Below are 24,145 nucleotides of genomic sequence, written 5' to 3'. Positions count from 1 at the left end.
TGAGGTAGAGAGGTGACTGGCCCTCCAAATCCCCTTCTGAGGAGGGGTCTCTCCCCCATTTGATGAGCTACTGGATCTCGTTTGTCGGAAGATGTGGGAAACTCCAGACACTGTGGAAGCAGTCCCTAGGAGACCCAACAAGTTTTTGCCCGCTCCTCCGGACAAGGATTTTCTTACGAAAGGCGTTCCAGTAGATGCCATGGTGGTGGCAGCAGCCACCAAGAAGGAACTTGCTGAAACTTCATCTACCGTCCATCCCCCTAACAAGGAGTCTAGGGCCATGGACAGGTATGGGAAGCGTGTTTTTTCCTCAGCGGTCTTTACACTGCAGTCGCTGAACTATTTGTCGCATTTTACATGGCTCCAGAGAGATCTCCTAAAAGAGCTGGGAGATTCTCTACAGGGTAACGTTTCTGATGCTGTGGTTCAAAAGGTCAATGCTCAGATGTCTACCATAAATTCCATTACCACCTCCTACATGAGGCTGATCTCGTATGCAGCCAATGGAGCGAGCAGGGCTGCGGGTTCCGGAGTCTCTCTTAGGAGACACTCCTGGATGCACCGGTGCAATTTTGCGGAGGCTTTAACGCACCCTTTGACGGTTCATCCTTATTTGGAACCAAGGTGAAGGACACTCTCACTAGGTGCGAGCAGGAAGGAAAAGCCCTGTCTGCTGTGGGAGTCCATTTTTCCATGCCTTCTAGACCTTACCCCAAGGGCCAGAAGGGTGGAAAAATGTGGTTCAGAAAGTCGCAGAGGTTTTTTCACAGTGCACAGAGTGATTCCCCCTCCAGAGGCAGAGCAGGGGGTGGAAATTCAGGTAGACACCGCCCTAGAGGCAGAGGAGGCCCACGTAACCAGGGGGACCGTGATTCCTTTCATGGTTCTCCCTACCAGCGCTCCTGAGGGGCGGCCCGACTGTGCATCTCTGGAGCCAGTCGGGGGTTTCATTTCTTTATACCCAGAAGCCTGGCGAGACATCACCCAAGATGAGTGGGTATTAGAGATAATTTCCAGAGGTCATCATATTCCCCTTCTTTCTTATCCCCCTCCAAACAAAAGAATCCCAGACGTTCCACCCAGTCAAAGGGATTCCACAACTTTAGAAGTACAAAAGTTGCTGTCAAAGGGAGCCATCCAGCCTGTCCCCTCAGACCAGGTAGGATTAAGGACTTACTCCAGATTCTTTTTGGTGCCGAAAAGAACAGGGGACCTGAGACCCATCTTGGATCTCAGCCGTTTGAACCTTCATGTAGAGAAGTCCAAGTTCCGCATGGTCACGTTACAGTCAATTCTCCCATTATTAGGGAAAGATGTGTGGATATGCTCTATCGACTTCAATGATGCTTACTACCATATCAAGATAGACAGGGCATCCAGAAGTCACTTACGCTTCTGGCTGGGAGCCAGTCATTTTCAGTTTTGTGCCCTGCCCTTTGGTCTTACCACAGCCTCCAGGGTGTTCTCCAAATGCATGGCAGTGGTAATGACTCACTTGAGACGTCAGGGATTCCAAGTGTTTCCGTACCTGGATGACTGGCTCCTGTCTGCCACTACCAGGCATCTACTGCTACAGACCAGGAATGCCGCTATTGCGCTGTTCAAAAGTCTGGGAATTACTCTGAATTGGGAAAAGTCTGCCTTGTTGCCCTCACAGCGTGTTACCTTTATCGGTGCCAAATTAGACACGGTGCTCATGAGGGCCTTCCTACCAGAAGAGAGAATTCAGGTTTTACAGCAGCAGGTCTACCCTTTGCTACCATTGAAGAAGGTCAAGGCAAAAGTGGTCCTCAAGTTATTAGGGACCATGGCTGCCACGATTATGCTAGTTCTTCTTGCAAGACTACACATGAGGCTTCTTCAATGGCTACTTTTTTCCCAATGGTCTCTACAGCATCTCCCACTCTCCCATCTTATTCTTATTACAGACAAGTGCAAGCAGGATCTGCATTGGTGGCTTCAGACCAGCAATCTCAACGCGGGCATGCCTTTCGTTCTTCCTTTTCCAGTTGCCAGGGTGACCACGGATGCCTCCCAGATCGGGTGGGGAGGGCATTATCTTGACAGGACAGTCCAAGGCATGTGGCAAGAGCATGAGACCCATTTGCTTATCAATGTCTTGGGGATGAGAGCGGTGTTATTAGCATTGCAAGCACTTCAGGGCTTTGTTCCTCTAGGGACAATTGCAATCCACTCAGACAACATGTTAGTGGTATGGTATCCGAACAAACAGGGAGGAACCAGGTCATATCCCCTTTGCAGAGAGGCACTTCGAGTGTAGCAGTGGGCAGTTTCTTCCCGATGCTTTCTAGTGGCAATACACATACCGGGGAAGTCCAGTGTGACTGCTGACAGGCTGAGCAGAGCTATTCTGATGCCTCACGAGTGGTCCCTGAACGAACAAGTGGCGGAGCAGATTTTCCGCAGATGGGGTCAGCCTTGCTGTGACCTATTTGCCAGCCCTCTCAATGCCAAATCCAGCAGCTACTTCACTCTTATCCCCCCAAAGGGGGAGGCACCCAGGGATGCTCTAGTTCACGATTGGCCCTCAGGTCTTCTCTATGCCTTCCCACCAGTCCCCCTGATAACGAAGGTTATTCAGAAAACACGATCCTTGGGAAGCAAAATGATACTGATTGCACGACACTGGCCTCGTCATATTTGGTTTCCTTTTCTTCACCCTTATCTAATGGATGATCCGTGGATTCTGGACCCAGAGCCAGATCTGCGGACTTGTATGTCAGGGCAGTTCCGTTCCCTCCATTCAGACCCTCAAGCTGACAGCTTGGCTGCTCCAATTCCGTCCATAGTCAGACTTCATGATTTTTTCCCCAGAGGTGGTTCATATTCTTTCTTCTTCCCACAAGCCTTCTACTAGGAAGATTTATTCCGGTAAGTGGAAGAGATTCTCCATTTGGGCTCATGAAAGGCAGATTGATCCCTCTTTAGCTCCCATTCCATCAGTTTTAGAATTTCTTTCTCAACTGTTCAGCCTGGGATCAGCTGCGGCAACTGTCAAAGTGCAGTTGGCAGCCATTTCTACTTTTCATGTTGCTAATGAACCCAATCTAATGGCGCACAGGCTTTGTAGGGCCTTTCTGAAAGGGACTGTGCTACTTTGACCTCCAGTCTTTGATCCTGTAATGCCATGGGACCTCAATTTTGTGTTACAGCGGCTTACCTTGCCTCCCTTTGAGCCCGCAGCAATTTGTGACATTAAATTTTTGTCTTGGAAGACAATCTTTTTGATAGCCATCACTTCAGCTAGGCGGGTCTCTGAACTCCAAGCTTTATCAGTTCTGCCCCCTTACTTGGTATTTCAGGGTTTCTCTAAGACCTAATCCTTCCTTAATGCCAAAGGTTCCTTCGGTTGTCAACCTCAACCAGTCCATTGAACTGCCTGTGTTTTTCCCTGAATTCTCTAACGGGGCCGAATTTAAGTTTCATCAGCTAGATGTTCACATGCAATTGTGTTTCTATTTACATAGAACTAAAGGTATTAGGAAATCAGATCAACTCTTTGTCTCATTCTCAGACAATAGACTTAGGGCCCCTGTTTCTAAAGTAACTCTGTCCAGATGGATTTTTAGTTGCATTTCCTTCATTTGTACTTCAAATGGCAAGGAATTACCCTTTAAAGTGAAGGCTCATTCTAGATGTTCAGTGTCTACTTCTACTGCTTTTCAGGCTAGGATGTCTATGGATGATATTTGTGCTGCAGCCACATGGGCATCGCTCACACCTTTATCAGTCAGTACAAATTGGATCTGATATCTAGAGGCAGATCTTCCTTTGGTTCCACAGTGCTCAGGAGTACTTTTCAATGAGCCACCCAAGGTTTAGGTGCTAGGAACACTGTCCCAGGGGTAAGAATGTAGGCGAGATTGGACTACATAACACCAAGAAGTTATGTGCTCACCATAACGTTCGATGTATGTAGTCCATCTCGCCTCACATTCTTACTAACCCACCCACCTACCCCCTCCTGGAGGACCTAGAGGTTTAGTTTCTGGTTTCAGTATCCTTTTTTGTTGGGTTGGTTCTTCCTTTCAGCGTGTTTGTGTGTGTGTGTATGTGAGCTTGCAGCAAACAAGATCTGGGATGGGTGTGTTGCAGTATGGGATACCTCTTAGCCACGAGCCAATTGAAGACTTCTAGCTAGAGTATGGCCGAGTCTAAGCTGAGGTTCGGCTCCAAACCCAAGGGTAAGAATGTGAGGCGAGATGGACTACATACATTGAACGTTATGGTGAGTACATAACTTCTTGTTTGTAACTTTTAAGAATAATTGATAATTTAAACCAGTTTGGTGGTTGTTTGTAATGACTACTACATTAGTGTGGAAGTAGGGAAGATCATACTTTGATTAGTGGGTGGAAACTATTCTGTATTTTGGGTAAAAATATGTATTTATTTTTTTATTTTGCATTTGTTGACCAGAGGAATCCGGCTGGGCACAAAGACTCTTTTTCAGCGGAGGCCCAGGGAGAGCTGCTCCAGTAACTCGAGCTTTAGCTATAACGTTCATTTTAAGTTTCAATACAGGGTTCAGCTTTTGTAACCTCGAAGTTAATATTTTTCACCTCTAATGGAACCATTTTCCCTTCTTGTTTCCATTTAAACCTTTTCATTTCAGACTGTCTCTGAGCCTGCATATGGTTTTGTACTTTTTGATTACATCACGGGTAGCTCTCAGCCTGCAGATGTCCGACAGCATCCAAAATAATGAACGTGTAACCAGGTAGCATTCTCTGATTGCTTTCCGTGTGTCTGCAAGGCACTGAGGTTTCATTTTGCTTTCTCCATGACCAAACTGTATGGGGTGAGATAAACTAATTCTATGTACTAACCCTTGGTTATCTGCATTTGTGTTGCTCCCTTATTCACGCTGGTTCATTTGCAGATTTGGAAAGGGTTTCACGTGCACAAATCTTTACAAAACTACTTGAGAGCATGGTTTGTGAAATATTAGTACTACCATACTAATTTGTGGTACCATCTAGCTGTATGCTGTCTCACTTACTATTGTGACCCTGTGTGTAGCATTATTAAGTGTTTTACACTAGGCTTTGGTGGAGGGTATGTGTATCTGTGTACGAATAATAAAATTAATGTTTTTTTTTTTCTAAATATGGTTATTCAGTCCAAATGTAACTCCCAGAAAAGTGTCTGTTGTCATCTCACACTTCTGAAGACATCAAGTCTGATTTTGCGTTGAATATGTGCATGTTACAGAAAGTGCTTTTACTGTAAATGTTCAATCAGCTTGTAACTAAACGAGGGTGTAATTCCAGATGAATGGAAAAAGGCAAACCTGACACTTTTTGTAAGAAGAGTGAAGTCTTCAAAGTAAAACACTAAAACAGGGAACTGTGCTTTCTGTAACTTGATAACTTGATGGAAATATGGGATATTGGTAAAAATTCGTTAGGGATTAGAAGTTGTACATTGTTGTGATATTTGTCGGTATGCAATCTATGCCGCCATTGTGTCGGTATACAATCTATGCCGCCATTGTGTCGGTATACAATCTATGCCGCCATTGTGTCGGTATACAATCTATGCCGCCATTGTGTCGGTATACAATCTATGCCGCCATTGTGTCGGTATGCAATCTATGCCGCCATTGTGTCTGTATGCAATCTATGCCGCCATTGTGTCGGTATACAATCTATGCCGCCATTGTGTTGGTATACAATCTATGCCGCCATTGTGTCGGTATGCAATCTATGCCGCCATTGTGTCGGTATACAATCTATGCCGCCATTGTGTCGGTATGCAATCTATGCCGCCATTGTGTCGGTATGCAATCTATGCCGCCATTGTGTCGGTATGCAATCTATGCCGCCATTGTGTCGGTATGCAATCTATGCCGCCATTGTGTCGGTATACAAAGTATGCCGCCATTGTGTCGGTATACAAACTATGCCGCCATTGTGTCGGTATGCAATCTATGCCGCCATTGTGTCGGTACACAATCTATGCCGCCATTGTGTCGGTATGCAATCTATGCCGCCATTGTGTCGGTATGCAGTCTATGCCGCCATTATTTTCATTATTTTTCACTGCAGTCAGTCAAAAGGGGTCCAAGCTTGGGTTGCTAGGCTGTTTGACACTGTTTCAGGCAGTCCATACTGCTGTCCTCTGCCTGTCTCCGGTTGGCCGTGTGAGCTGACATTTATATGCACAGGGGTCTGTGACTTTCATACTAGATGCTGGGGGGGGGGGTTCCCTGTCATATTTGAAAGTCAAGCGCGAGAGTAAACATCTCCCCTTTGTCTTCACTTTCTGATTTGAAGAAAACCTGAATTTGAGATATTACGTTGAATGACGTATGGGTGGCACAGTGGTGCAGCGGTTAACGTTGCCACCTCACATCAAGAGGTTCTCCAGTTCAATTCTCGGCTGGGGTGCCTTCTGTGTGGAGTTTGCATGTTCTCCCTGCATTTGCATGGGTTTCCTCTGGGTACTCAAGTTTCCTCCCACAGTCCAATGACGTGTCTGGAGCATTTCTCCCCGGGCCTCCGCTGAAAATAGGCTCTGTCCTAGTCGGACTTTCCCTGTCAACAAATGTTAAATAAGTAAATGACCATGCAGTGGACAAGTACAAACCTCTTTTTGCTGTTGTTTTATGCTAGGTAATTTGAGTAAAGTCTTCACCTTTTAAACCCAAGGTACAGGGTTTGATTCTGACCTCGGAATATTGGCTAGGCTTAAAATGGCTCTTCAGGGCAAGTAGCCTAGTTTTCACCTAATAACCTATGAAAAGACTTTGCATGGCAGAACATAAGAGACAGATACCTGTGAGTGTAAATTCTGATGGTAAGTGTCAGCATCTTTTATCCTGTGCCCCTGGCAGTGTGGCTTTGCTGAATGGCAGGATTCGTAATGTTTATGGAAACACCAAAGGAGCAAGGAAAGTGTGCAACACCCAGCTGTGTATAAGGTGTTCTCAGAAGTCTTAGTTGAATGAAGTGTACTAGTGTTTTATTAGTCTGTAATACAGTGAGTGCTGTGCTTTCAGATAGTGGCTTCAGAAATTCTAGTGCTGTTTCATGTACTGACTTGCAGCAGAAAAGTGATAGTGACTAGTCTGCCAAATTAAGCTAGGAAAGTTTTGCTTATAAGTTAACCAACAGGCTAATACACTCAAGTGTACTAGCCTTTGATAGCATTTAGTCGAAAAACCAAGAATTTACTGTATTTTCTGTCTGTGTGTGTAAAAATAACTAAAAAAAAACAAAAAAATACTTCTGCTTTCCTAACTTTCCTAGCTAGTTGTTCCAGTGATCAGATTTTGCTGATCCCTGGGCTTTGTATTTGGTTCCTGTGTTCCTCCATTTTCTTGTGTGGCCAGAGGGAAGTTTCTTTACTCACCAGTGAGAGTGGGGAGTACTGAGCTGCCTGTTTGTCCTCAGAGGAGTGGTTAGAGACAGCAACTGGTAATTCATTGGCCATTTTGGGTCATTTCCTGTTTTTTCCAGCCCCCTGCTATAAAGCACGCTTTAGCACGATTTAGCGCGGAGTTGCCACAGGAGCACACAAGAGCAGCGGCGGTTAATCAAGGTTAAACTATTCGGGCTACCTATAGTCCACTCTTCAAATTTTCCCTTAAAACAGCCTTCCCTGAACTGTACTGCTGATCTAACCAGCGTATTCTATATCTAAAAAGCTCAGCTCTACTTGATTCCTAAGTAGAATATTCTCTATCTGTAAAGCCTAGCACTGCTCCTAAAGTACTTTTTTACTTGATATAGCACTTTTATTATACATAGTACCCCACCAGCCAAAAACCCCATTCGATCACCCACATCCCCCGGAGTCTTTTAAAGTCCTTGTCTATTCCTTCTAGCATGTCGAGGGATCAGTTGCTAGTGTCCTCTCCTGCTCAGCTGGTGAATCTGGGAATATTGAGGCAATGTTACAGTTGTCTCATGTACACGGACAACCCTCTCCTTCTCCCACAAAACACAAATACATGCGAGAGATGCAACTATATAGCCAAACTGGAGGCTCAGTTCTCTCAACATAGGACTGGTAAGACCAGACAGGAGGAGAAGGTAACCACACACACCACAAACCCAGTCTCTCACATAGTACTATCACAACTTCAAATCATACACATAAATACACAAAGACATATTCGGAGGCTCTGATCAAAAATCTACCAAAACAGCAGAGGCCACCAAAGCAGACACCCAAACAACTGCCACCTCAGGACACAACACATGCAACACATAGACCACATAGTCAGTGTGCCAAACAGTCACAGCCCTTAAGGCCAAACACAATGCCAGACACACTCGTCATTGGTGACTCCATAGTCAGACACACTGACGTCCCGCTCACCAGATTGAACAAGGAAAAGGTCACAGTAAGCTGCCTGTCGGGCGCTAGAATCTGCCACATAATGCAAACACTCAGGTCTTTCAACAGCAGGTACAAGTACGACTCTGTCATTGTCCACGCTGGTGTGAACGACCTGAGACGTACCTCCTTGGACTACATGAAAAGACAAAGATGCAGCCACCTAATATGGCAAGCTCCAAATACAGACCAAGTGGTGTATATTCCAATGAAAGGTGTTCATGCCAACACCAATAAAAAGCGAAAACGCATGTTTCTGTTTAAATAAACTTGGCGTTAAGGTCTTTTACAAAAAATCTTTGTCTAGTCGTTCGCTTTTTATTGGAATATGCACCACTTGGTCTGTATTTGGAGCTTGCCATATTAGGTGACTGCATCTTTGTCTTTTTCAACTGTTTTTGTGGTGTCGTCCTTAACTACATGAAAAGAGACATAGAGGAGCTCTCTGATTATGTAGCCCAGGCAGGTATGACCATGACCTTGAGCAGTATCCTACCTTCACCAAGAATGATGCCATAATACAGAGACAAGATGATCAGCTTTAATAATTGGCTTAAACTCTGGTGTCATTCAAAGGGGATCCAATGTCGGTCTGCCTGGGATGACATGCTGGACAAGCCACGCTGCTTCGCAAGGGACGGCTTGCACCTGTCACCCCTGGGCTTCCGGATATTGGTAAAGGCTCTTGCCACCCCCATAGTGCCTTTTTTAGGCAAGGCTCAAATTCTAAACCTACCACCCTAGAACACAAAAAAGGAAAAAAAACTAAGGGTAATGCTGCTCAATGCCAGAAGTCTCAACCTCAAGATGCACGCACTCGAGGCCCTTCTCAGTATGGAGAACATCTATATCTGTGCTGTGACAGAAACCTGGTTCAAGGCTCCTGAGAGCACCCCAGCACTATCAGGTTTCACCTCATATCATGCGTTCCGGCCCCAAAATCCGGACAACACCAAGAAAGGAGGGGGGGTGTCTATATTCATCAAGAACACCCACACCTCAAGGTTGGTGGCAACGCACGATGCATCAGAGACCATCCAGGTGCAATTAACCATAGGCAAGACTGCTCTGCAATGTGTAGCATGTTACAGGCCACCCTCTCAATCTCAGGAACCCCACATAGCTTTCCTGAAAACACTGGAGGGGATAAATGTATCTCCAAACACCATCATACTAGGTGATTTCAACAACCCGAATATAGACTGGGATCACTACTCAAGCCCCAACACTCTAGCCCAAAGGTTCCTAGAGTTCATAAACTCAAATGCCATGGAACAACTAGTCACCATCCCCACAAGAGGAGATAACATACTAGATCTCATCATCACGAACATGGGGTCACAATGTTCAACACCGGAAGTATACCCTTCACTGGTGAGATCAGACCATAAACTAATCTCACTGGAAGTCCACATCCCGCCCCCACCTGAGATAAAAAAGACCACAGTGAAGAACTTCTCAAAAGCCGACTTCACACTTCTAAAGGCTAGTGTGGTCTCTTTTAAGGCCCCCAAGACTGTGGAAACCATTACTCAAGCCGCTGAATCACTTACAAATGCCTTCTACCAGCACCTACAGGACTGCATGGATCAGGCAATCCCAAACAAAACAAAGACTCTTTGTACCAAAGGCAAGCGTCCAGTTTGGTGGACCCCAGCCATAAACAAGCTCTACAACAAAAGAAGGAAGCTACTACAAGATAGAGCAAAATCCTTAAAAGGGAAAACACCCTTGATCATTATAAGTAAAAAACTAAGATCTCTCATAAAATCATCCAAGGCAAATTTTGAGAGAAAAGCCGCTAAGGACTCAAAGGACAATCATAAGGTCTTCTTTAGCTATGTTAGAAACCTGGGAGGAAACTCCCAGATATGCTCAGAATTAGTTCAAAATGATGTAAAAATTACTGAACCTACAGACATTGCCAACATACTGGCTGACAGGTTCAGTGCAAACTCCCCCCCCCCCCCAAAAGGTGAGATATTTATACCAGAGAATTATAGCCCCCCCAAACATCTCTAACGCTCAGGTGAGAACTGCTCTCTCTAAGGCAAAAAACACAGCATCCATGGGACCAGATGGTGTCCCCGGATGTGTGCTCCACGAACTCATTGAGGAATTAAACCCGCAGTTAGGGCAGCTGTTTAATCTTAGCCTCACCTCAGGATACGTGCCTAAGGAGTGGCGTACGGCATCTGTGGTCCCACTTCACAAAGGAGGTGCCTCCACCGACCCGGGAAATTACCGTCCCATCAGCTTGACAAGCTTGATCTGCAAAGCTATGGAGAGGATCATAATGGAACTCATAAATAAAGACATAGGAGACTTGCAGACTTTGGATCCGACCCAGTTTGGCTTTGTCAAGGGCAGATCATGCCTTTTAAACCTGGTGGACGTTTTCGAAACAGTCACCAAGGCCATTGATGAGGGAAAGGCAGTCCACACAGCCTACCTCGACCTGGCAAAGGCTTTCGACACAATACCCCACTCAGGTATCATTGAAAAACTCATCAGCTTAAATGTAAACCCATACGTCACAAGATGGGTTGCAAATTGGCTAAGTGACAGAACCCACAGGGTCAGAGTTGCTGGCGCCATGTCAGACTCAAAGCCTGTCACAAGTGGTGTCCCACAGGGCTCAGTCCTGGGCCCTCTCCTGTTCGGCATCTACTTTTCAGAAGTACAAACAAACACAGGAGGATTATGGCTGACAAAATTTGCAGATGACTGCAAACTGGGCCATAGTTGAGAACACATCTGACACAGATATCCTTCAGAAGGGTCTTATAGAAATGGAAAACTGGTGCCAGAACCATGGCCTAAAGTTAAACGCCAAAAAAATGCATAGTCATACCCTTCGGGAAAAACAAGGTTACCCCTAGCTACCATATAGGCGGCAACCCACTAAGCACAGAAGAGGTTATCAGGGATCTGGGTACCCAGGTTGACAGTAACCTTTCATTTGATACTCACGTTGCCAAAGTAGTTAGGAAGACCTTCTACATTGCCCACCTGAAGTCATCGTCCCCCTGTACTCATCACTCATCAGGCCAATGATTGAGTACAATGCCCCATTCGGAATGTATCTGACACGACACCTGCAGCAACTGGAAAGGCCCCAAAAGTTCCTCACCAAAAGGATAAAGGGTCTCAAAAATATGTCCTATGCTGCCCGACTGAAGGAACTTCAGCTCTACTCAGTCGCTTACCGTCTGCTCAGAGGTGACCTGTGCCTGACATACAAGGCCATGTCCAACCCAGAATTGATGAACATGCTTCACCTCAAAAAATCTAGATCCCTCAGAACTACAAGGGCGGAAGACTTAAACCTTGACACGGTTATTAATAGGACGTGCTGGAGGGACAGATTCATCACCCAGAGACTCCCTATGCTGTGGAACAAAATCCCGGTACATGTGAGGCAGAGCACCTCGCTGGCTTTGTTCAAGAGAAATCTTGACCAATGGATGGGAGATCGCAGATATACCCCAGGGATTATCTCAGTGTCACTGCTTGACAGAGGCACAGCAAAATAATGGGCACAGTATCCTCCAAACTAAAGGGGTGGCGAAAGCCACAAAACTCTGGCTAGGCTTATAAATGCCCTTGGGCAGATAGCCTAGTATGAACCTATGAACCTATGAACATTTTCTTCTATGTGGTTCTTCGAGTTACACCCACCCCGTGCCTGCGTGCCTTTGAGACATCGCCATTGCCCATTTGTTCTCCATCACTGAGGTAAGAGCAGTAACTGGCACAACTGTCAGTCAGGCATCAGTGGTGAGTGTTTCTGTTTTGAGGCCCTCACCCGTCTGCTTATGCAGGGGATGTATGACTAGCCACATCTGGGGCCACTATGACTTCTTTTAAAGACCACTGCTTTCTCGTGGCTTGTTGAGCTGTACTTATGTCAAAGGACTGCCACACATTTTACTAACCCTCCTCTGAGGACAGCAACATAGGATGACAAATATTTCCCCTCCCTCCAGCTAGATGCAGCCTTCCTCCCCACCCAAATTCTAGCAGGCACCCAAGGTGCAGACTGAAGTCTTGTCATCTTGGTTATAGTATAGGAGTTATGCATGCATGTCAATAGAGCTGTTAGAGAAATGGAAACATTTGCTGATTTTTTTTTTTTGAAGATGAATTCTACAGTCTTGCTGTATTTAATTTGTCTTCTGATTTCTAGTTATTACATCTAGGGAAGCGAAACTGGTTGTGAATTTGGAGATGGAAGAACACAAGCAATGGTGTGCCCCTCTAAGGACATCAGTTGAGGTGTTTTATGAATTTTATGGACTTAAAGAGTGTATTTGTTGCACTGTAGCCTGTAAATTTATCTGCAGGGAGAAATATTTTATAATAAATAAATGACGTCATGGATTCCCCTCCTTTGCCCCTTCTTCGGTACCACCTCCCACCCTTATCTTCTTTACATCGATAGAGGTAAGAGGTAAGCCAGCTTGAAGCAAGTGTTTCTTTCTTTCTGGGGCTCTAGCAGCCTTAACTTTCTGAGCTCAACTGCAACTATCTTGAAGTGTTATGGGAAGAAAACTTTTTTCCCCAAGTGCATGATGGTGTTCCCCCAGGGTTTTAAATCCATATACATAGTTTTCATTGTATCTCACAACTACAACCATTGGCTCAAATCCCCTTTCCCCTGACTTAAAGCAGATTGATTTTAGGTCTGTGAAATCCTGCAAAAAGATTGTAGTTAATTGTGCTGTGCCTCCATATAAGGAGGTAAAAGAGTTTTGATATAATGGGAATGAAACGCTTTCTGTTGGCTATGTTAGTGATGTGGCTTTGAATTCATTGCTGTTCACATTGATGTACCAAAGTGAGATTGTCCACCAAGCTTTACAGTGTTCGAGGGCATATCTCTAGGTGACAAAAACAAGAACGTGCTTCATCTTATGGACACAGCTTTCTCCGCAGATGTAAACATGTACCTGTCATGCAGGTCATTATTCTTGTGTATCTGTGGCTTGTGATACCATGTCTATGAGGCAGCTGTGGCTTAAAATCCAGGTGTGTACTGACCCCGACAATACCTTAGAACCTTTCTTTTGCTTCAGGGGCCCAGTTTGAGATGGTTGCAGACACATTATGCAGGGCTAAAGTTTAGTAGGGTTAAAAAATGTTGTCATGTTTCGTCAGGACGTACTGCCTCCAGTATTCATGTCAGAAAGTTTTTATTTTAGAGTAAGAAGTATTTTAGATAGAGGTCTTCCTTTCGAGGCCAGTATCTTCAATGCAGACCATACAGGAGGGGTAGATGTGTAGCAGGGAGGGTATTCTTTTGGGAAGAGAAATTTTCCAGTTCCAGACCCTCCTGCTATGACAGCAACAGTTCCAATAAGTGATACTTTTTCCTTAGAATGGGGGACTCTCTGTTAGATTCAGCTATTGCTCCTGTCCTGAATAGAAGATAAAGTAGTAAATAGAAATAAATAAATTATCCAACACCTGGGAGGGCATTTCTATTGCTGTGTGGCTGGCAACATCTTGCAAACAGGGTTACAGGGTAAAAATGTACTCTTAGACTATACGTTACCCTGTTCAAAAGCCATCCAAGCCTCTTCTTTCCATTGCTGGACCCAATCTTCAGAGAAATGTTAATAAAAAGGTCTTATAATGCATCCCTTCTGTCTTCTAAGGAATTGACTAGTATTTAATATTAATGTTTTTGTGCCAAAGAACTCATTTTTTGGTTGGCCTCATTTGGAACTCCCCATCTTCAGTAAGTATGTCTCACTTTGAAAGTTTTGGATGGTAATGCTCTAGTCCTTGGTCCCCGCCTTCCCCAAAGAATGTCTATAGTTACCCTAGATTTAGAGATTGCCTAGTAGCATTTTCTGAGTTTTTAAGCCCCACAGGAAGTTTCTTACGTTTCAAGTGGGAAAAAAGTTCCACTGTTTGGTTATTTCCTTTGGTCTGTCTACTGACCTAGGGTCTTTATTAAATGCCTTGTACCAGTTGCAGAAGTCATCAGATTGAGCATTGTATCTCATTGTATCCGAAGGAGCATTGTATCCCATTGTATCCTCTTGCATCAGAAGGAGCATTGTATCCCATTGTATCTCATTGTATCCCATTGTATCCTCTTGCATCAGAAAGAGCATTGTACCCCATTGTATCTCATTGTATCCGAAGGAGCATTGTATCCCATTGTATCTCATTGTATCCGAAGGAGCATTGTATCCCATTGTATCCGAAGGAGCATTGTATCCCATTGTATCTCATTGTATCCGAAGGAGCATTGTATCCCATTGTATCTCATTGTATCCGAAGGAGCATTGTATCCCATTGTATCCGAAGGAGCATTGTATCTCATTGTATCCGAAGGAGCATTGTATCCCATTGTATCTCATTGTATCCGAAGGAGCATTGTATCCCATTGTATCTCTTTGTGTCCAAAGGAGCATTGTATCCCATTGTATCCGAAGGAGCATTGTATCCCATTGTATCTCATTGTATCCGAAGGAGCATTGTATCCCATTGTATCTCATTGTATCCGAAGGAGCATTGTATCCCATTGTATCCTCTTGCATCAGAAGGAGCATTGTACCCCAGCAGAGTGAAGCTGTGCTGAGAACAGCACTAGTAGTAGCCAGGCAGTAGCCATTCACATGACTCCCCTCTTTTCATCATTCTTGACAAGCTAATTTTTTTCTTTTCACTAAGTACTGCTTGATTTGTTTTTTTAACTTCAGAATATCTGTCTAAATACTTCATCCATAAATCATGAGCCTCTGCTTATTAATTAGTTTCCCCTCAAGTGTTTGGCAGTGCCCTGTGTAGCCACAGACACATTGCAGTGCCCTGTTTAGCCACAGACACCAGGAGTTCACATTATTTCTGTAAAAGCACCATTGAAATTTCTCCAACACTTAGTTGTCCACAGGACAACTAGGTTCCAGTGACCAGCACTGCCCCTGGAGTTGCAAACTGAATACTCTGGATATTAGACATTTGGATTGAGAATATAAAGTAGTCAGTAAAAACAGGTCTGTTGCCATGGATATGAACTTTCCCTCTGTCTTCGTTACCAGCTTGTTGATATGGGTATCCTGAAGCAATGTAGAAATTGCCTCTTGTTTACTGACAACCAGTCAATTGTCAAACAGACTAATATGGTATGTGAGAGTATTTACACAATGTCACTGTAGGCAAAGCTCTCACATAATTGTTCTCCTAATGTCAATAAGGTTGTCAGTAGTACACACACTACACCTATCACACAATTTAAAACAGACACATAGACCCATGTATGCTGAAGCACTTAGGTGTAACCTTCCTAAACTACAAAGACCTCCTAGACAACGTACACATAACAAACACCCTCATCAGTCCTGTACGCACTCTTTCAAAACAACACCCATATCAACACATATAGCCACATCTCATGGAGTCTCTACTTCTAAGTCCATAAGGCAAGTCACCACACAATCCAATATTCTGGTCATTGCAGACTCCATTGTGAGATACACTGATGCCCCTGTCATCAGGCTGAGTAAGCAGAAATGTACGGTCAGTTTCTTATCAGGGGCCAGGATCCGCCACATTATGTACACAACTCAGGTCATTGGACCACAAGTACCAGTATGACTCAGTCATAGTCCATATGGGTGTAAATGACCTGAGACATACCTCTCTAGACTATATGAATAGCGACATCATGGAGCTCTTGGAATATGTGTCTCAGGCTGGTATGAGCCAAGCATTGAGCAGCATTTTACCTTCTCCAAGGATGGTGTTACAATACGAACAAAAGATGACTGACTTTAACAATTGGCTTAGTTTTTGGTGTCATTCAAAGGGGGAGCAATATTTGTCAGCATGGAAGGAGATGGTCAACAGACCATGGTGCTTTGCCAGGGTTGGTCTGCACCCCTCCCTCTAGGTTTTTAAATATTAACTTAAACATTGTTCTCCCGCATTACACAGTGCCAAACCGAAAGGGCTTCCAACATACCAGATCAAACCCAAGAAAATCTAAAGGTGCTACTGCTCAGTGTTAGGAGTCTAAACAAAAAACTCCACTCCCTAGAAGCTCTGTTCACCCTAGAGAATGCTGACATCGGTATGGTCACTGAGACATGGTTTAAAGACACAGACAGTGCACCGACTGTGCAAGGTTATAATGCTTTCCACACAGTTAGACCAGCTACTTCGCAGGCAGGGACTAAAGGTGGAGGTGTCTCTATTTACATCAAAAATAATTGCACTTCAAAGCTGGTCAAACAGGACAATGGCCTTGAACTGCTCCATGTTCAAATCACCATAGGTAAAATCCAGTACCACTTCCTTGCAAGCTATAGGTCTCCCTCTGTGACCCAGGAAACTTGTATCATGTATTTAAACTTATTGGAAGCACTCATCATCCAACCCAATACCATATTCATGGGCGATTTTAATCACCCCACTATTAATTGGGAATTATATATGACACCAAATGTACAGGCACAGAGATTTCTGGATTTTGTAAACAGAAGCTCCCTGGACCAGATTGTCAGTACACCAACCAGGGGTGCAACCATACTGGATCTGGTCCTCACTAATATGGAAGAGTGCTGCACACCCCATAGTGTAAAGTTTTTTCTGATAAGGTCAGACCACAAAATGGTCTCCTTTTTATGTAAAAATAAAACATGGAACCCAGCTAATCCTGGAATATTCAGGAACTACTCAAAGACTAACTTCCAACTATTACGTGATAGCCTGGCAAAATTTCAAGCCCCCATAAACCCTGAGAACACTGCTGCCTGTGCAGAACTATAGGAAACCCTATTCAACCTTGTTGATAGCTGTATAAATGCAGCCGTATCCACCAGGAATAAGTAGAGAACTAACTCAAAAAAAACATGCCCCCCTGGTAGAATCACAAAATCAGTAGGCTGTAGTAGAATCACAAAATCAATAGGCTGTATAACAGAAGGAAGAAAATCTTGGCAAAAATTTGGAAGTGCAGCACCTAGCAGGATAAAAGCACTCTCATCAAACCACATAAATAACTCGGAGGACAAATAAAGTCTACCAAAGCCAAATATGAGGTAAATTTGGCCTCCCAGGCCAAGGACAGCCACAAGGCATTCTTTAGCTATGCCCGCAACCTCAAAGGCAATACACAATTCTGTGTAGAGCTGATTGTAAATTGAACCACCTATACTGAGTCAGAAGATATAGCAAACCTACTGGCCGACAAATTCAGCTCCAACTTTACCCCCCCCAACCTTCCATCAGGAAATACTATTAAATATAACTCCCCCTGCTATTACTAGGGAACAGGTCCTTAATACTGGCTTTAAGGCCAAGAACACTGCATCAGTGGGCCCAGACAATATCTCAGGATGCCTTCTAAGTAGCATGAAACATGACCTATCAGGCCCCCTGCAATTTCTATTTAACAGGCTTCCTGCCTCATGAGTGGAGAACAGCAACAGTCATCCCTCTGCACAAAGGTGGGCCATCTACAGACCCATAAGTCTCACTAGTCTCATATGTAAAGCCATGAAAGAATTGTCATGGAAATTATCAGTAATGACATAGGAAACCTCCAGACACTGGACCCAACCCAGTTTGGTTTCATCAAAGGCAGGTCATGCCTATTCAGTGTTGTGGACTTCCTTGAGAAGGTCAACAAAACAATGGATGAGTGCAGACTGGTTCACACTGCATACCTTGACCTAGCCAAAACTTCTGACACAGTACGTCACTTGGGCATTCTTGACAAATTCAAGAGGTTAGGTACAAACCCTTATGTCACCTGGTGGATAGCCGACTGGCTCACAGGACCCAGGAAGAATTGGGGAGGCTTCCTCTACAAAGAGGCCAGTCACAAGCGGAGTCCTGAGACCGCTCCTTTTTGGAATTTACTTCTCTGAAGTCAAGGCCAATGTCAGTGGCCTCTGGCTGACTAAATTTGCTGATGACTGCAAATTGGGAGCTGTCATTGAATCACCCACTGGCACAAATGTTCTCCAGGAAGGGCTGACACAGACAAACAACTGGTGTTAGAACCATGGACTAAAACTAAATGCCAATAAATGCATAATAGTGTCCTTTGGGAAGTCATCCACCCCTGGTAACTATTATATTGACAACATACAACTAAGAGTTGCCCCATTAGTCAGGGACGTGGGGACACACATAGACAGCAATTTAGCCTTTGACAATCACGTGTCTGTGTTAGTGAGGAAATCATTCTATGTTGTGTAACTTCTAAACAAAGGTATGGCATCTAGGTCTAAGGAAGTCATTGTTCCACTGTATTTGCCATTCATTAGACCTGTCATTGAGTACAATGCCCCCTTTGGTATGTAGCTAACCAGGCATATCCAACAATTGGAATGTCCACAGAGATTCCTCACTAAAAGTATACAGGGCATAAGTAACATGTCCTACACAGACCGCTTCAAGGCCTTATCCCTGTATTCTGTCTTATACAGGCTGCTGAGGGGAGATCTATGCTTGGCATACAAGGCATTGTCAGATCTCACTCTGATGGCCCCCTGCATATACACAAAACAAACAACACCAGAATTACCTGTTCTAAAGATTTAAACCTTGCCTGTGATATAAATAAGGCATGCTGGAGAGACAGTTATTTATCCCAGAGACTGCCCCTCCTCTGGATAGGCTCCCCATCCATGTGAAACAGAGTTCCTCAATAACCCAGTTCAAGTGTAACTTGGACAGCTGGATGGGGAACAAGAAGTTCATCCCTGGTTTGTCACCTATATGTAATGGACACAGACACCCTGTAAATGGTTCATCTCCCAGGACCCTGCTTGTAAATGTTTCACTTCCCAAGCCCCTGCTTGCATGTATAAAGGGTACCAGAACTTGTCAGAATTTGGGATGCGTGGCTAGCCTTAAAAAGGCCCTTGTTGTCATTAGCTTGGTAAACACCTGTGAATGAATATTTACACATTTATCCTTTCTTGGACTGACTGCCTGGCCTGTGCCTAGTCACAGCAGCTGCTACTGAGACAGTTGCATTTTCTGTTTATTTGCGCTTGAAAACCCGCAAAGAGAAACACAAGGCATTTCTCAGAATCCTGATACAGTCGCTTTAGGGAAAGCTGTTTCTTATTGTGGAAGTGGTGGTAAGAAGTAGTAACTCTTTCCTGTGGATGACACCTCAGGTTGTACTGATGACCTCAGCCTCCCCGCTGTTTTTGTCACATTCACTTGGAAACATTATGATGGTTCAGAATGTCATTATGCACTTGTGAAATTAACTGTATTTCATGGGAGGTCTTTGGAAACATTCTGAGGGTGCTTTGCACTCCCAACTTTCTCTTGATAACTTGTTTGGCCATGGAACTCCAGTGGAGGACATTGGTAGGCCATTTGAAAGTGGTCATGGTCTTTGAGCTTCCTTCACACTATCATATCCTATCAACAGGTGTATCAAACTTGGAGTTAAGTGTGTACCTGGATTTGTGGTTAGCTTTGGAAGCCCGATCCCTGCTGAAGGTATTATTAAACTTTAATATGAATGAGATCTTACTAGCTATCCTTGTTATAATAGCATTGAAGGACTGTCTAAAGCAAAGAGTTCTTCTGGTGATGATGACAATACTATGGCCATATTGTACGTAAACAAGCAATGAGGTGACTGGTTATGCACATTCTGAAGGAAAGCTATGAATTTGTAAGGCCTAACCCTATTCTTCAACCTTCATTTGAAGGATGTGCACATCGCAGGGTTTCTTAAAATTTCAGTGGATTAAGTATACTGTTTTTTCTAGACTTCAGTTGGCAACTGAATTTAGAGATGTTTGTTTTCTTGATATCTGTCTGTGGTGTCCCAGAAAGGGATCTAATTGTTTACCAGTGAAGTGTCCAGCTCTCAGATTTTGGAGAAAAGGACATGATGCTTTTAAGATCTTGGGAATAGAACCCGCTTTTTGCATTCCCTAACATTTGTCTCACTCTAAGAGTTGTAAGGATAAAAAGATAAGTCAGTCAGTCCCTGGTGTCTGAATGGCAGCCTTGTAACCAAAACAAAGTGTCTATTGTGCTACAAAGGTTCACAAAAACAGCAAAAGTCACTGAAGAATATAAAGATTTTAATTCAGTTGAGGGCTTTTTTTCTGGGAACATACTTTATCAAACCTAAATACATAAACCACCATAACATTTAAGTACTCAGAGTAAAGTATGTTACAAAATCATGTGACACTATAAAAAACACATTTCATAACATTTATTACTGCCCAATGTCTGAGTTGTTTGGCTTCTGCTACATACCTACAATCAACTGCATTACTAGCTGAGTTAAGTACAAACTTGCAGTATTAAAGATTGTACTGCATTTTATTTTTCTGTCTATTTAATTGTTTCATTGAATATTGTGTCTGTGTCTCTCTGTAGTTATTTATTTTTCAATTTAATTGTTTCATAGAATACTGTGTTCTCTCTCTGTCTCTGCAGTTAGTGGGGGGTATTCTGTTTCACTTCATTGATATTCAGTGTTAAACTCGTAGCCTAGAGGGTTTCTCTGTATTTATAAGTGCTAGTCACATATCTTTGAATTTATAACTGTTCAATATCTGAGTTGTTTGGCTTCTGCTACATACCTACAATCAACTGCATTACTAGTGGAGTTAAGTACAAACTTGCAGTGTTAAAGATTGTACTACATTTCATTTTTCTGTCTATTTGTTTCATTGAATATTGTGTCTGTGTCTCTCTGTACTTATTTATTTTTCTGTTTAATTGTTTCATAGAATACTGTGTTCTCTCTCTGTCTCTGCAGTTAGTGGGGGGTATTCTGTTTCACTTCATTGATATTCAGTGTTAAACTCGTAGCCTAGAGGGTTTCTCTGTATTTATAAGTGTTAGTCACATATCTTTGAATTTATAACTGTTCAATATCTGAGTTGTTTGGCTTCTGCTACATACCTACAATCAACTGCATTACTAGTGGAGTTAAGTACAAACTTGCAGTGTTAAAGATTGTACTACATTTCATTTTTCTGTCTATTTGTTTCGTTGAATATTGTGTCTGTGTCTCTCTGTACTTATTTATTTTTCTGTTTAATTGTTTCATAGAATACTGTGACCTCTCTGTGTCTCTGCTGTTAGTGGAGGCTATTGTGTTTCACTTCATTGATATTCATTGTTAAACTCTTAGCGTAGAGGGTTTCTCTGTCTTTACAAGTGTTCATCACATATCTTTGAATTTATTACTGCTCAATATCTGAGTTGTTTGGCTTCTGCTACATACCCACAATCAACTGCATTACTAGCTGAGTTAAGTACAAACTTGCAGTGTTAAAGATACTACATTTCATTTTTCTGTCTATTTAATTATTTCATTGAATATTGTGTCTGTCTCTTTGTAGTGATTTATTTTTCTATTTGTTTCATAGAATACTGTGGTCTCTCTTTCTCTCTCTGCAGTTAGTTTACCGCCTGTCTTCCCTGTTCTTGTTCTGATATTAATCTTGGTTGCTATGGAATTGCCCGCCCCTCCTGTAAATTTGTATTTGAACACTACTCCTGGGTCTATCTCATTTGCTTGCTCAACCGAGTACAGTGAGATCATATTTTGACTTCAGACACTCCTACCAGTCCCATCTGTTCAGCTCTATCCCAGCTCTATTCCAGTCTAGTGTCACTAGCTCATTCTACCTAATACAGAGAGAACGTCTGTGAATGGCAAGCCACTCAGGTCCTTAATTTTGAATTATCTTCTGTTTCTCCTTTCCCCTTCCAAAAAAAAAATAAATAAAATAAAAGTAAATAAATAAATAAATAATTTCTAAGCTTGTTTCCTGCCTTTCCTGTAACTAGTTTAGTCCAGATACAGATTTGCTGTAACCAGGACTGTTTGTAAGCTTCTGAGCCCCCAAAGCCTTGTTGGAGGGAAGCCTTCTAGCTTATCAGTGGGGGTGGTAAGCACTAGGTAGCCTGTCTACCACAAGAGTGGTTTCTGGCCCAGAAATTGTAGTTTATTGGCCGTTTGGGCAGTTTTTCCATCTCTTTCAACCTTCTGGTTTAAACGTCCATGTTTGTGCTTGTTTCCCACCTTTCCTGTAACTTGTGTAGTCCAGATACAGATTTGCTGTATCCAGGGCTGCTTGTAAGCGTCTGAGCCCCCCCTAAGTCTTTCTGTGTTGGAGGGAAGCCTTCTAGCTTATCAGTGTGAGTGGTAAGCACTAGGTAGCCTATCTACCACAAGAGTGGTTTCTGGCCCAGAAATTGTAGTTTATTTGCCGTTTGGGCAGTTTTTCCATCTCTTTCAAATTTCTGGTTTAAAAGCCTGCATTTGCGATTGTTTCCCACCTTTCCTGTAACTAGTCTAGTCCAGATACAGATTTGCTGTATCCAGGACTGTTTGTAAGCTTCTAAGCCCCTAAGCCTGTCTGTGTTGGAAGGAAGCATTCTAGCTTATCAGTAGGAGTGATAAGCACTAGGTAGCCTATCTCAACAAGATCCAGGTACAGATTCTTAGTTTTAGCACTTGAATTTGCTTATTCGTGCTCAGCACTTGTTCAGAACTTGTTAGCACTAAATAAGGTACAAATTACTACAGCACTCAACCTTCCTCATTACCTAGAGGAAAACAGTTTTTGTACTTACTTTCCTCACTTGCTTAGATAAAAACAGCTCTTATACTAGCTTTCCTCACTTGTCTAGAGGAAAGTAGTTTTTTATTCTAGCATGTCCAAAGGTCAGTTTCCAGTGTTCTCTCCTGTCTATCTGATGAATCTGGGCATCTTGGGGCAATGTAGCAATTGCCTCATGTACAGAGACAAACCCTCTCCTCCTACCACCCAGTACCACAACCCGTGAGAGATGCACTTATCTAGCCAAACTGGAGGTAAAGCTCTCTCCAACCAAGACTGAACTTGACAGTCAAGAGGAGAAGGTAAACACTTGCACCACACCACACTCATCACATAGTCCCACTAAACCTACACTACCAAAATCCACACACAGAAACACAAAAACATTCATGGAGGCTCTCAATAATAATCTGCTCAAGCAACAGAGACCTCCAAAGCAGAAATGCAAGCAACCTCCACCCCCCAACACAACCCAAATGACACATAGCCCACAGACTCAGTGTGCCACTCAACCACAGCCCATAAGGCAAAACAACGTACCCAACACACTAGTGATAGGTGACTCTATAGTGAGGCACACTGATGTCCCACTCACCAGGCTAAAGATGGAGAAGGTTGCTGTTAGCTGCCTTTTGGGTGCCAGGATCCGCCACATAACCCACACACTTAGGTCACTCCACAACAAGTACAAACATGACTCTGTCATTGTCCATGTTGGTGTGAATGACCTGAGACGTACCTCCCTGGACTACATGAAAAGAGACATGGAAGAGCTCTTCGATCTTGTAGCCCAGGCAGGTATGACCCTAGCCCTGAGTAGCATCCTACCATCACCCAGAATGATACCGCAGTACAAGGACAAAATGATTGACTTCAACAATTGGCTAAGGTTCTGGTGTCATTTTAAGGGGATCCAGTATCTGTCTGCCTGGGACGACATGGTCGACAAACCACGATGCTTTGCCTGAGATGGCCTGCACCTGTCACCCCTGGGATTCCGGATACTGGCTAAGGCTCTTGCTGCCCCTGTAGTGCCTTTTTTAGGCAAGGTTCAAATGACAAATTCACCATAACAGGAACAGGCAAGCAAAAACTGAGGGTAATGCTACTCAATGCTTAAAGTCTAACTCTCAAAATGCACTCCCTTGAGGCACTCCTTAAAATGGAGAACATTGATATCTGTGCAGTGACTG

The 24,145-nt window shown here is 43.5% G+C and overlaps 1 protein-coding gene across 6 annotated transcripts in view; it reads left to right on the top strand.

Annotated features, from left to right (window-relative positions):
* COPZ2 (COPI coat complex subunit zeta 2) overlaps positions 1-24,145 on the top strand; it is a 670,348-nt gene that overhangs the window by 347,508 nt on the left and 298,695 nt on the right. Inside the window, exon 8 of one of the 6 annotated variants that reach the window (XR_006362623.1) lies at positions 4,637-4,741. The exons of the other annotated variants lie outside the window; for them this stretch is intronic. The gene's annotated coding sequence lies outside the window, so the exon portion shown is untranslated. The remainder of the gene's footprint in view (positions 1-4,636; positions 4,742-24,145) is intronic. 6 annotated transcript variants of the gene reach the window in all.

The sequence above is a fragment of the Protopterus annectens genome, chromosome 13.part0, assembly GCF_019279795.1.
Source record: "Protopterus annectens isolate FY-2018-M chromosome 13.part0, PAN1.0, whole genome shotgun sequence".
Classification (NCBI taxonomy): domain Eukaryota; kingdom Metazoa; phylum Chordata; order Ceratodontiformes; family Protopteridae; genus Protopterus; species Protopterus annectens.
The sequence above is the reverse complement of the archived record's forward strand: the minus strand, read 5'-3'. Positions and strand labels throughout refer to the sequence as shown.